This window comes from Ambystoma mexicanum, chromosome 11 (assembly GCF_040938575.1).
Source record: "Ambystoma mexicanum isolate Mex_15411 chromosome 11, UKY_AmexF1_1, whole genome shotgun sequence".
Classification (NCBI taxonomy): Eukaryota; Metazoa; Chordata; class Amphibia; order Caudata; family Ambystomatidae; genus Ambystoma; species Ambystoma mexicanum.
Window position 1 is genome coordinate 846,694,890 of NC_090934.1, and position 14,943 is coordinate 846,709,832.

The window sequence follows — 14,943 nt, forward strand, 5'->3', positions numbered from 1 at the left end:
CCCACGTCTGGGCATACCCTTCCCACTCGGGGTGACAATAGCAAAACAAAAGAGTTGATGGCTGGAAGGTTTAGAATAAATCTTGACCTCTGGCATTGCTCAGGGCAACCCTCCAGACCATCGTTCTTCGCCTGCCAAGCCATTACAAAAGGGGAAAAACCATATGCAAATCAGGCTTGGTCCCACCCCCAAAGGGGTAGTCCAGCCCGAACTGCTAGGTCACATCCCTTTTGCACGAGACCACAAGCATCCCCAGACATGTTTCAGCCTTGTTGGGCGTCATCAGTGAGAAGTAGCTTGGGTCTCTAGGCCCAGCAGGCAGGGGACCCACGTCTGGGCATGCCCTTCCCACTCCAACTTCTGCAGACGCATGGCATGGGATTTGATATGAATGCAGACAACTGCAAATTGCAGGGATGTCAATTGGGGGTCGTGGCTGTGACCCCCGAGGTCTTCCCTGCTACCCCTGTGGTCTTCCTTGCCACCCCTAACAAAACAAAAAAAGTGTTTTTTTAAAAACATTTTTAATGTAAGCTCCTGGGCTGTGGCTCTTTGCTACTGGCTTTCTTGTTCAGGCCTCTTAAAAAAAAAACAGGGGGTTCCACAAGTGTAACACTTTGAGCAGTGACCCTAAATAAGAAAGATAAGGAATAACAAATAATTTGTCTTTCTGCAATTCTATACAATAATTGCTACACTCATTTAAAATTTAACTCAGGCACACTTCAGGGGGTGAGTCACTAATTTAGTCTGCTCTTAAACACCTCAACTTAGCCTTTCATCCTTCTGCGGTCGATAAATGAGTACCAACACAGGTTGGGTGATATTGTATGCATAGTTGTTCTATATAGAGCGCTTAAGCGTAAGTGCTTCATAATAACACATCATTATCATTTGGCCTTAGACCTCTGCCTGCATTCACAGTCATTTGGTAATATGGGCCTATAGACACTGATATTAATGATACATATGGTGATCCATTCTTGCATGAAATGTATCTCACATTACAATGATTACGTAACCATAGTTTTCGTAGTGTACTTAGGAACAATTCTATGTGATGCCACTTCCTGTTTTGTCAAGGGGTGAAAGGTCGTTTTAAATCGATTCCTGTGATGTCATTTTGGGGTGGGGTCAAAGGATATCACTTCTTGTGATGTCATCAGAGGTCAAGGGTCGTGTGGTGTCACTTCGGCTACCCCTGGCATTTTGGTGAAACGACGCCCCCAGTAAAGTCTTCCTTTAGTTCCACTTAATCACTGAAAACTTGAGAGCAGAAACTGAAGGCCTACTTCTGTATTCAAGTGCATCCCAAAGGAGAACCATTCCCCATATTGTTCAGAGGCCATACCCGCTGTCCCGTGGTTTAGCATCCAGCATTGAGCACTATATGAAAATCGGTTTGTAGCTTAACAAATGATAAACACAAAGTTGCATACTGCATGCAAATAATGTACAATTCTTGTCATAACATGTCTTCTGTGGGAAATGGATTCACTTGCTTAGTGAAGATATAGCATGATGTGCAAAGGCTTAGTCTTGATACGGATACAGATAGCAACTAAGCTTTGCCAGGCTCATACATTCTAGGCAGCTCACCCCTAATGCATCACCAGGTATTCCATTTAGTCTCCAGTTCTGCCCTCTCTCTTATGCTAGAACTACTCCTCTGCTTAGCCCATGCCATTGTGAATTATGTTTTTGATTCTGAAACCACTGCTTTAATTGGAAGTATTTTCCACACACCTGCCACCCTTTCTCTGAAGAACTGCCTTCCATTACTACAGATCCTCCCCTAGACTTGCTGAGCTAGTTTGCGATCTGTATCACCATCCTCCCTGGATAGTTATTTGGCATAAGCCCGTATCCTAGAGAACCGTCCGCTGGAGCATGCTCCATTCCTCTACAATATTAGTACCCCTGACTGGGATCCATGTGTCCATCATGTTTTCTGTCCGAATATCCCACACTGTACATGTGTACGTCATTGACTCCACCTGCAGACTATGTTTCCAGCAGACTCTTTTTCCTCTTGGTAAGACTCCTCAGGACTGCATATAATCTTGTCTAATGTAAAGCAATATGGCGTCCAGAACTGGCACAAAGGCTCAGACATAGTCTCAAGAACTGGACAAGACATTGCTATGCTGCCTCCAGCACTCGACACAATACTCCAGATGAGGCCTCCTGAACAAGACAAGATATCTTCTCATCCCTACTCAGCCGTCATCAGTGCTGTTAGTGATAACACACCCATGAGACTAATTGAAATGCCGCAGGAGGGGAAACAAACATAGCTTAACAGGCTGTGCTTCTGATGGACACCAATAATAGTAGGGTAAGAGGTACTGCAGGAGCCCCCAGCTGAAAATCTGCAACATCCCCAAACGGACCCTGCCATAAATCAAGAGATCAGGAAACTGGTTTGGGGTACTTGGTTCTGAATATTGGAAATTAGAAACCAAAACAGGTTCAAACCCATGACAAGCTGAATCTATCTGGAAAGCTGTGGTTCACTTGTGGCTGCACTCCCTCTGTTTGTTGCCTTTTTATTTATTAATGAATGTATTATTATTTATGTCTTTTTTCCTTCTTGCTCCGCTCTCTCCTTTTTGTTCCCCCTTCCATGCACTTCTCCCTCTCCCTCTCTTCCATGCACTTGCGCGTTCTCAATGTCACTGGGCCTAGTAAAATCGTTGTTTTTGTTTCCTCTGTTCCCCTTCCCTTGCCTTGTCGCGCTCTGAAACACTTGTGTATGAGCGCGATAGAAATAAAATATCAATATCAACATCAGTATCAATAACCCATGGAAGCTTCCACTTGTAATGTTGCAATACAATTAAGGTCACAGTTCGTTCTAGGCTATACAACTTTCGAGGTATTCCAAAAACATCCTGCATAATTAACAGGGGTGGGTGAGTCCAAGGAACGACATACATCTACTTTAATATCATCACCCTTGTCGCCCATCCAGATACTGCTGAAAAATGTTATGCATACCATCCAAAATTTGTGAACACTAGAGGGATCTTTTGCAGCACAAAGAAGCAGGTTTGGCTTTTCCATTAACCATTTCATTGTACACAATATTGGCTATTTGGAAGGCATAGCCACAGCCTGAGCGAGTCAAGGTATACCTCAGGGATATTGTTTGCGTTCTCAAGGCTTACCTTGTTGTAAAAACCATGTTCTAAAGTTCCTAGAAAGACCTCATCAAATGATAGGGTACTAACCATGATAAACAGGTGCTAGACAAAGATGCAGCCTACTTCTGAAGATATCCCTGATTTCCTGGGTGAAACATCACCTTATCTGTGGCCCTTTGCTATTAGCAATACTGTGTGTACAAAAACATGGTGACTACCATATTACATGCACTTATTAGTTCATGCAGGCTAGCATGAACTAATAAGGTCTTGCCTTACAGGAAATGTGCACCAGTGCAGTGTAGTCTTTGTGCGAAATTGTGACAGTGCAAAAATACATAGAAAGAACACATGTATGCACTGGTGAAAAAATTACACTCCGCATCGGCAAAGCTCTTGTAACATGGGCCCTGGTCCCTTTTAGATGACTACTGTAGGAAGGTGAACTGTTGACTCTGCAATTGGAAATATATTTTTTCTAGTGTAAGTTAAGGGCAGGCACTACTATTTTTTTTTTTGTGACTGTTTTTCTTTAGGAGTTATCCTAAGAAAATGTATCAAACTGGTCACTTTCCGTGTTTTCAAGTTAAGGGCAGGCACTACTATGAAAGCACCTTCCTGGTGATGGAACATCCAAAAGTATGTCCTTCAAAATGGACCCCATGAAAATGACCACTCTTCATGACGTGCCCTTCTGAAGATCAATCACGTGAAGTTAGACTCCACTGAATGCAGTATCCCATGAAGATGGTCATCGCTAAAGATGGCATCTCTCTGTAAAGGAACCCTCTTAAAGCCTGACACTTCTCAATAAGGACTATAGTGAAGAAGGGCTTCCATGAGGGCAAGCTGAAAATGGGCTCTCCAGAAGTTGGACCCTCCCATTGAAATACCTTCCTGAAGATGGACCCCTGTTAAAGTGCTTCCTGAGCATGGACCACTGCTGCGGATAGACTATAGACTGTCTTGAAGATAAACCTTACCTAAAGGTGGAACACTTCTAAAGATGGACCCTACTGACATAAAATGTTGCTAAATATTACAATTCCTGAAAATGTTCCTTCCTGATGAAGCACCCACCCCTTCACCCAAGATGATCCCCCCAATCGAAAGCTGACGGACCCTCCTGTTCATGAGCTGCCCTTTATGATGGACTGTTGGGAAGACAGGCCATAACAGAAGTCCTGCCCTTCAGAGGATGAACTCCAACAAGCCAAATTCCTCCAAAGATAGACCAGCCTGAAGGTGGGTCCTCTCTAAGCTTAACCCTCCTTAAGATTAACCTTGCGAAGATAGTACCTCCTGGAGATGGACCCTGTAAAAATGGACTATTAAGAAGGCTGGCATATCTGTCTACTGTGCAATTGTGTTGATCCCTCCTAAATATCTAACCCCATTTTTCTCTGGAAAGGGGTACAACTTTTTTTTTTTATAGAGGATGAATTTCTGAGGTCAGCTACCAGATTTGGAAGGGTGTAGAGGGTGTGTGCTTATTTTAGGCTCTTAACTACTCAGTGTCAAAGTTTGGACACCCCAAAGTGAGTGATTCTTGTTAGAGACTGAATTGAACTTAGGAAACCCTTATGCATTCCTCAACCCCCCCCTCCTCACAATGATAACCAGCCTCATTTTAAGGAGGTAGACATCTGTCACCACGAAGGGTCTTCACATCTCTGGGTAGATGTGCATAGTCGAATTGTCAGTCTTTGTAATATTTGTTTTTGGTTTCTAATTATTTTATGAGCGTAATCTTGCATGCTTGTTGGGCCACTGTCTGTGAAAATGGTGACGCAAACAAAACTACTTTGGATGCCTCACAAGGGCTTGTCAAACCTCTCCCATAACTGTGTAATGTAAAACGTGCCCACAGGGAGCATGCCATAGTTACTAGCATGCTTTGAAATTCTCCCTCTGGGTGTGGGCGAGCCCTTCTGCTTTAACATAATTGCAAATAATACAATGGCCCACAGACCTGAGGTTTGGCAGTAACTGGCAGCCTGTCAAAAGCCACAGAGTTTGAGAAATGGACACTCTGTGTTTACACATAATGGCGAGGCGCCTCAAAAAAAAATAATCACATTCCGTAGCCCAACCGAGACACTGTGGTTTGATCTGCTGCGTAGCATGGTTGTTCTCACACAAGTGAATATTGCTGCATCTTTTCTGAGCATTCGCTAACACAACCTCGTCTTATTATTTTCAATTCCACTGTGAATGGTGTTAGTCTGCAAATTTCGTAGTCAACAATTGCAAGCTTTACTTCTTGTGTTTTGTTTTTCTGGGACTAGTCCAAGTCATAATCTCTCGTTTGGTGATCCAACATTTTAATGTGAAGCTCGGGCATGTTTTTCACTCTATTCCTATAGGTAACTATCTTCCCAGAGCACACTCTGACTGGATCAGTCATGCTAACCAATATATGGCTAATACGCCCGAAACTTTCTATAAATACCATCAAAGGTTGAAGTAACATTCTCAGTCATAATGTGTGTGCTCGTCTTTCGAATATCAAAATTCTAAAAAAAGAAAAAACCAACGCCTTGTGCTAAAAAATAAAACCTGTGCTATCAAAAAATAAGTGCTTCACGTAAACAGAATAAAATAAACAAACTGGATCCAGCACTGGAGCCTTTGGAGCGAGCGAGGTTGGTCTCCTTTCTGGAGAGAGGAACGACAGTGGTACAGACGAGGAGCCATCTTGAACAGCCCTCTTGAAGGATGCTCCAGAGCTTCCCACTTCCTGCCTTTTTATTTAGGCATCAACAAATGTCCCCGACTGCATCCGCTAGAATATTTTGCCGTGGCCTGCGATTCAGAGGCAGATGATGCCCAGAGGTATCTGGCTAAGGATGGTGGACCTGGTAGGATGGTGACTCCACCCACCTGTTTTGGTGAGAGGCTGGGTGTGTCAGAATTGTAAGACTGAGGTCATCTTTTTTTGCCTGTTCTGCAGAGGTTTAACAGTGTACAGTGTACATTTAGCAGTACAGGCAAAGCTGCAACACAATACGCTGTGGATGGCTTTTGATCTGCAATATATCTTCATGCTGGGGTGCTTTCTTGAAGAGTCGATGACCACACCTTCTACCCCTGCATTCCATTACTTGCACCCCAGCATGTTACATGCAGTTGCCACCACTTGTACAGCCATCTCCTATCTCATTTATTTTTATACTTATTTATCCATGTATTTCTAACAAAATTATATTGAATCAATGTCTGCAAATAAAATAAAAAAAACAGTACATTTTCCTCACGATCATCCTAGTTACTGAGGAACAGAGCAGCCGGAAATCAAAAAGCACATCACTTAACATGACCAAAGATTACTAAATGTCAAGGGCACCTTAGGCAACTTGGATACACAATTCCCACCAGGTGGCTGTGTGACTGGAAACCACCTCACCACCAGAAGAAATTAGTCCAGAGATCTGAAACCATCAGCACTCCAGATCTTTTGGATTAAGACTCCCATGACCCCTCCCCATTTACTATGCAAGCTAAGGTTGATTGGAGTTGTAGTCCAAAACATTGGATAAGATGTAGGCTCAAGGTAGAGGTAAACAGTGGCAGAACCCCAATTCAAAAAGCTGCTAAACCTCCACAAACTTCTTGTTCTGTCCACAACAGGTGCTGTCCGGTCACAGTGGAAGAATAAGGGCATTGGGGAGCAAGTGCAAGTGGATCTAGGTCACCTGGCCTAAGCCCCGCCCACCTGGTGCCTTCCTGCCTGCCACTCTTTTTCGCCACTTAGCAAGCACCACCCACCTTCTTAGCCCTGCCTCTTCCTTCCTGCTCTTAACTATTAGATCAAGGGCGTCTCTCGCCCAGGCGTCCTAAGCGAAGGGCAGACGAAGAAAAGGGCAATTCCTGTTTGGACCAGGAGGACCCAGGGCCCGACCCCCTGCTCAGACAGCAGGTAAGCATGCACCAACATGTGTTACTCCCTCTTGTCCCCCCGTGATGTTCCCTTGTGCCCCCCCATTCTCGCACACATGTGTTACCTGTTTTGCTTGATTCTTCTACCCTGCTCCCCCTCATCCCACTCAATCCTACTTGTGCAGGAGTCTGTCCTGATACATTCTGGTTTCACCATCACCGTCTTGTGGCCAATGCTGGATTTGACTTTTATGGACTTCATTCATTCATGGTGCGTCACCCTTTCTCAACTCTCATGCTGAACTTCCTTTGCATCTTGTACTCATGGTGGCCCTGAATCATGCTGTTCCCATCTTCATTTTGTATCCTGGCTTGCAACATTATGTGTTACTACTGACTTCTGCAATTGTATTCACTCTCCCTCTTGCTTCTCCACACTTTTTGACTGCTTACTCTCTATTCTCCCCTCCTTTCCCTTCTCCCTTTTCCTATCTCCTCCCCTTACTTTCTTCTATGCACTTACTCTATCAGAATTGTCCCTGGACCTAGTATGATAGCAACCTCGTCTGTCTCCTCCTCCCTCCCCTTAATGTTTTTTTCCTCCCCACCCACCCTCCAGCACTATCTGAAATGTCGTCGGGCCTAGTATGATAGTCACTTGTTTTGTTCCTCCCCTACCTTTCTGCACCCCTCTCCCTCACCTCTTGTTTTTTTCCGGCTCTACCAGAAATGTCATCATGCCTAGTACGGTAGTCGCCTGTCTGTTTCCATTTCCTTCCCACTCTCACCCTCCCTTCCTTATCTATGTCTTAGCTCTTGCACTATCTGAAATGACATCAGGCCGAGTGCGATAGTTAATTTCACATCCTTACTGATTATGGCCTGTAAGAATGTCATTGTTTTTTCCCTTGTTCCCTCCCTTGCCTTGAAGCGCTTTGAAACACATTGTGTATAGGCGCTATATCAATAAACTATCATATCATATCATTGTTTATCAGAATCAGTGTGGTTGAAGGGCAAATGGGTGTTTGCGCTTCTAAAGGCAGCATGACTAGCGTTGTTTGTCCCATTGGCAGCTGCACGAGTGGCATCATGCGGAAACATGCGATCTACAGGCATTTGATCATTCTACAACATACACAGAAAGGCGAGGAATAGGAGCAAAACCTGTTTTAGCATTCTCTATGTGGGTGGGCTATATTGTACTGTAACTAAAAAGACGTACATGAAGCCAGTAGGGGCTGGTGAACTTTTATGGGTCTTCCACTTGATGTTACTTGTGCAGCTGCCAATGAGACACACAGTAGTCCTACTGACTTCAACTTGTAATCGGAACAGGAACATGGAGGGATCATTATGGTGTAGCCTTGTGATCTCAGGAGAGCAGTACACATTGCATTCCTCTCCATAGGACAAACATATATGATACATATCATTCATAACGGGCCTGTAGACACGTGTTTCTAAGCGTGAGAAGACAAGGAATGGTAGACAGAGGGAGGACCCAACAAACGATCTTACTGGGCCTTGTGTTATTCAGATCGTGCGAGGGGGAGGGAAGAGGAGAAGTGCCAGGAGGGGACGGGGGGAAGAGCACAGTTGCAAGACACGGTAAGTGCTGCCAGGGTGGTGGCTCAAGTAAGTGCACAGAGGCAGGGGACTGTAGGGTTGCAGATACACTGCTTAAGTGGGTGGGAGGCCCAGAGGCAGTGCACAGGGGCTACTGGTCGTGCAGGAGCCTGGTGCCCGTGAGGTTCAGTCGGTGGCCAGGTTACCAGTTAGCGCAGCAGACAGGAGCATCAGCAGGGGAGAGAGAGAAAGCAGAAGCGAAAAGGAAGGTCTTGAGTAGCTTCCGGAACCTTAGATGTTCGTGCTCAAGTTTGAGAGAAGCAGAGAGGCTGTCCCGGAGGGAGGCCCCAGCCAAGGACAGAGATCTACCCCCACTCTCTGCCTGGAGAAGCATCTGAGCCCCGAGAAGAAAGATACTTTGGAAGAGACAGTTGGATGAAGTGTGGTCCCCAGCCTCAGAAAGCCTTGAGGACAATGCAGAGGGTCTTAAACTTGATCCTTGCGGCCATCGGGAGCCAGCGGAGAGATTTCAGGGCTGGGGATATACAATCCCTGGGCTTGAGGCCTAGTACAAGTCTCGCAGTCCTGTTCTGGGTTAGTTGCAATGGGCGAAGAGTAGAGGCAGGCAGATTTAGAAAGAGGCTGTTGGAGTAGTCCACCCTAGAGAGAACCAGTGCTCTGGAGACTGTTTCTAGAGGAAAATGAGAAAAGGAAGAATACCTCTGAGGAGGTGCAGCTGGTAGTGTGACTTCTTAGAGATGTCTGAGATGTGAAAAGAGAAGGAGAGGGTGGGATCGAAGAGGACACCAAAGTTCTTTGCCTCACAGGAAGGTGAGGGTGGAGGGCCCAGGCAGGGTGGCCAGAGTGCAAGAGGGAAAGTGGGAAAGCGGGAGCAGGGGTCCCAATGAGAAGGATCTCAGTCTTACTGGCATTAAGGCAGAGATCGTTGGAGGGACACCATTCCTGAATCGCAGATAAACAGTCAGGAATGAGTGAAAGATCAGAGGAGGCTGAGGGGAGCCTGAAGGAGAGCTGAGTGTCATCCACATAACACTGAAAGTTAGAACAGAAGGTAGAGATGTGGTGGGCCAGAGGGGTCAAGTAATGGTTGAAGAGCCAGGGTGAGAGGTTAGAATCCATGGCAACACCACATGCAAAGAGAAAGTTGAGAGAGAGAAAGGATCCAAGTTGGACCTGGGAGGGTCGATCTGAGAGAAAGGAGGTCAACCATTCTATGGCCTGACCAGTGATGCCCGGGTTGTCACAGAGACAATTGATCATAATGGTGTGGTTGACCGCGTGGTTGACGCAGGGCATTCTCATGATCATGGGCAAGAGTGTATTTGTACGGTGCAGAGTGACGATCTTGAGCAAGCACTTCTGAGCCCTTGTGCCCCCTTTTGTTCCATGTGGCGAAAAAGTAATTATATTTGAGCGGTGGAAAAAAATACAGAGCAGCTTTCTGCCCTCTGGGAAACAGTGTATTTTATGGTCTTGTGTTTCATATGGAAAAAACAGCGAGCTCAGAAGGACATAATAAAGGCATTTAAAAACAAAATAATGGTAAAGAGATAAGGACAGCACCCCCAGGAAGCAAGAGACTAAACACACACAGAGCATGAGTAAAGCACAAGGGAAAGAGGAAACAAGTTAGTACTAGGGAACCAAAAACAACATCAAAAAGGGAGATTCAAAAAATGAGAGGTAGAAAGGGATATCCAGGTTTTGCTTATTGCCTTCCTCATGTCTGTTTTGATGTTATGGTATCGCGCTTTGACACCTGCGGGCTTAAGCGCATAATTAATAAATACATAAATAAGAGGATCCAAAGCACTGCCAAACTTGAAAGAATTACCACCATCAGCGGAAATGTCAACAGCAGGACCACTCTTGAAAGTGTGGGTAGGCAGAGTAAGCAATTACTTTGAAGAAACTGATGGTGTGCGCTTGTGCAAGAAAAATAACTTACTGCACTAGATTGACGTGGAAGTGCATGCACTTATTATTATTATGTATTTATTGATGAGGACCTAGCTTTGAGAAGCAACAGAGTGTTTTACAGGGGTATACAACAATATAGATACATAACGGAGTGCTTTACCGAGATATACAGTGGTACAGATGCATAACAGAGTGCTTTTCAGAGGTAACAGAACATATATACAGCAGGGGTGGGGATAGAGAAGGGCACAGAGGAGGGGTAAAGCTGTACCGGGTGGAGAGGAGGAGAGGGGCAGGCGGCATCTCACAAATCAGGTGGCGAAAGGGGCGATTTGATGGCCTAGGTGTTGAGTTAGAGAGATTTCTGGCCTTGAGTTCTTTTCTGAATTGTAGGAGCGTGGGGCCGAGACTGATGCCGACAGGGAGGAGGTTCCATAGTCTTGGGGCGTAGAAGGGAAGGCTTGTTTTCGGGTCCTTTCCTTTTTGCAACGGCGGAATTTAAGTCTGCCCATGTCCTGGCCTCTGGTGGTGTGCTGTCTGCCTGAGATGCTGAGTTTCTCTGCACGGTAGCTGGGTGACTTGAGGGTGACTGCCTTATTGATGATGCAGCTAGACTAGAAGGTGATTCTTGCATGCAGTGGGAGCCAGTGAAGGTCGATGAGGGACAGGGTGCCGAAAATGCACTATTGTCAGGCCTGCCAAATGTAACAGAGGAATCTGACTATGAAACTCGCACCAAGGCACTAACAGACTATTTTAAATCCCAAATACATCTCTATTAAGAACAGTTCCAAATCACCAACACAAAACAAGGGGAGGAGAATATGGTTACCCCTTGCACTTCCGTGTAATTCTGGCAATTAGATTGGTTAAATCAGTTAGTGTTAGTGCGATCTTTATCGGATAAGCTGTTGCAGCACATGGTAGGAAGAACATTTGTATGGCCTATGAGTGTTTGGTGTACGAAGGAGCATTAGTTGGATGTATTATATTTTAGCCTAGTCACTGCCAATTTTATATAATGTAATTTTATTAAGTTTATTTCCACTTTTGTATTTGCTAAAATGCACCTCCAAAATCATCAGTACCAAGTGATGCATGACTCGATACAAATTTAACAGAGTATTTGCCCCTTAACTCATAAAGAGGGGGGCATTGTACACATAGCTGGAAAAGAAGAGTCCCAGCAGAAACAGGACCAATCCAAGCTGGCAACCCACAATTTAATACATGGGTAATAGATTCAATCTAAACTGCAAACATTGGCTTCTCCTGTTGCCGTTCAGGAATTTAATTAAATATTGGAGTAATGTCCCCAAACATCTCTCCTCATTTCTGTAAGATTTATGAAGACAACTGTCTCTCTCATGATGTTAAGTCATCATGAAGTAAAACACAGACAACAGATTCAGCCTTTTAAGTAGATGTTTTATTTGTCTTAAACATCAGGATAGAGTAAGGTCTACTTTGCCCTATGCTAAGGTGGGATAGCCCTACCTAAATAAAACTAAGGATAGTCTGTGTCAGTAAATTCAACATACAAATCTGTCTGCATCCAAAACCTATACTTTCCCTCACAACTAACCATATACAATGTTTAGGGATGTCAGCATCAAAAGAAATAGTGGTCAGAACCAAGTTCTGAACTTCTTCAAGCTTGTGGGTTAAGTTCAGCTTCCCTCCCCCAAGTTCAGAACAATTCCAAAAAGGCCTTGGGCTTCCCTCCCCCAAGAGTTCAACACAGTTCTAGGATTAGTACAATTCACCAGGTCTCAGGGATCCTTTGCTCAAGAGGTCAGCTCACAGTTCACAAGGTCTTGGGTGTTTACTTCCCCAAGAAATCAGCACTTCCAGGTTTCAAAACAACAATCTGATCAATTCGATTAACTTTCAGATAATTACAATTCAACTCATTAATCATTCTCAATACTTCACAAAGGTTCCCTTTTCTGTCTCTGTATTTCTTATGCACAAGGACCTGTGTCAGAAAGCAAACTTATTCACATTTGCTTTATTTGGTTCTTTTCACATAGGGGTCACTCGGTCTAGGTGCAGTTGTTGGACCACACAGTCCACCCATTATAGGTCACGCAACCGATAACCCTTGGCACTTTGTTATACTTTTTTATTCTTTAGATATGCCAATCATTCCATGGTTCACCTTTTTACACCACCTTGCTTTCTCTTTGCTCATAAGTGCTCATCACTTGCTTTGATCTTGTGCTGTATTCACATAGGTTCAACACATCTCTCAGTTAGTTCGGTATCCAGCAATGCTTGCAACATTCACAAAGTGTAACTATAATACGTTGCATCTTTCTATGGCATTCAATAATGCTTGTAACACTCTCAGCAATATGTATAACCTTTTTCAGCTTTATCCAGTATTCCTTAATGTTCGTAGCAGTCTTAAAAGTACTAATGCCCATTTGCAGCTTGTTCGGCATTCGACAACATTGGATTCCCTCTTCCATAGCAATTGTAATGATTCTTAGTTTGTTTGCTATGCCAATAGGCCTCTCTCCAGCCCTGGAGTTCCCCAGCATGAGTGTTCCCTTCTCTCACATTCATCGGGCTGTTATCGCTCCTCCTGGCCTCTCAAGTCGGCGTATGTTTCTTTCAGCTGCCCCTGTTCCTCGCGTGAGATTCTGCAAGCAGAGCTCGCCATCCCCGGTTTTAGTTGCACGTATCCCAGCTCTTCCCTAGCAGAGGCTACCAATGGCTTGTGGCGGTTGAGATCTTTCAGTGTTCCACAGCTCCCACTGTGGACACCAGTGAAAGGGGACAGCAGGCTTCTTTACCCTTGCACGGCTTGTGCTGGCCCCGGCATTCTTTCCACACACAGTGAAACCTTTATTTGCCATGTACTGTTTCCAGTAAATGTCAAATAAAAGTTTCTAACATCCCCATACTCAACAGCAAGGTCGAGTCACATGCAAATGGTACTCACCCTATATAAAATGTCCTCGAAAAAATGTGATTGGGTTAGCAGATTTGGAGAGCCATGGAGTGCCCTACCGTAGAAGGCATTCTTAACGATTGGGCTTGTGATAATGCCTGTTTATTTCTTCTGCTGTTCATCCTCCCCACTCTTACTTAGAGTTCTTAAAGTGTGGCAAGAAGTATGTGAAGGCCGCAAGATGACTCAGCAACATACTCCCTATCATGCCTCAGAATTTGCATTTGTCACTAGCTAGTTATAAATGTCTTTTGGAGAGTAACAGATTATGTGGTGAACTGGGTGGCTGAGTGACATGTTATGCCTGGCTAGTAGTTTGCAACTTGAAATTTGTAGCAGTTCATCCTATGGAGCCACACTGCTGAGCCCAAGTATACATAGCAAAATCTCAAAATCACACAGAGAAATCATCCAAAACAGAGGGTCCACATGATACTGGAAAAAATGTGTGTGTGTGTGTGTGTGTGTGTGTGTGTGTGTGTGTGTGTGTGTGTGTGTGTGTGTGTGTGTGTGTGTGTGTGTGTGTGTGTGTGTGTGTGTGTGTGTGTGTGTGTGTGTGTGTGTGTGTGTGTGTGTGTGTGTGTGTGTGTGTGTGTGTGTGTGTGTGTGTGTGTGTGTGTGTGTGTGTGTGTGTGTGTGTGTGTGTGTGTGTGTGTGTGTGTGTGTGTGTGTGTGTGTGTGTGTGTGTGTGTGTGTGTGTGTGTGTGTGTGTGTGTGTGTGTGTGTGTGTGTGTGTGTGTGTGTGTGTGTGTGTGTGTGTGTGTGTGTGTGTGTGTGTGTGTGTGTGTGTGTGTGTGTGTGTGAGAGAGAGATATTACTCTGGCCCCTCGTCAACTTACACCAGATGTGTTAGTATATTTTTATTCACACCATGTACTGTGCATAGTGAATTGGACACCACACTTGTTGGAAATGTAAGGCTACAGGATTATCATTTTTGGAAGATCATGGTGAACTTGATTTGCATTTCACATCAAGTGAAAAGTGTATCGTATAGATAGTGGGCTCTTAAGTCACCCATACTCATACTATTGCATTGTGCCCCCAACCTGACTTTGACCAGTCAATCCTCAATCCCCAACCTAAGTGGTGTAAAGATTTGCATTGTCACACAAAGGAGCCACATCACGGACTGGAAGGAGCACTGGGAACATCAGGCCAAGCGCATCCCCGTTTCATTTAATTACATCTTTTGATATTTTTTTAATTTGAATGGTCACTTGTTTGACAGCTGTATCGCCAAAGGGGTGCACACCACTTTACAGCCAACCCAGATCTTCTAGTTCTTTCGAGATGTTCAGTGGAAGAATTCCCACACCACCTTCGACTGGTGGTCCAGTTACTGAAAATATACAGGTTTGCCGAGGTTGATCAGTCCAGGGCACATGGTGCTGAGACCTGCCCCCTGCAGACCTTTGTCATAACTTTATTTACTGTTGTACACTTTTT

At 44.7% G+C, this 14,943-nt stretch overlaps 1 protein-coding gene across 1 annotated transcript in view; it reads left to right on the forward strand.

The window, feature by feature from the left end:
- LOC138503810 (3-galactosyl-N-acetylglucosaminide 4-alpha-L-fucosyltransferase FUT3-like) overlaps positions 1–14,943 on the forward strand; it is a 562,965-nt gene that overhangs the window by 525,280 nt on the left and 22,742 nt on the right. The gene's annotated exons all lie outside the window — the stretch shown is intronic.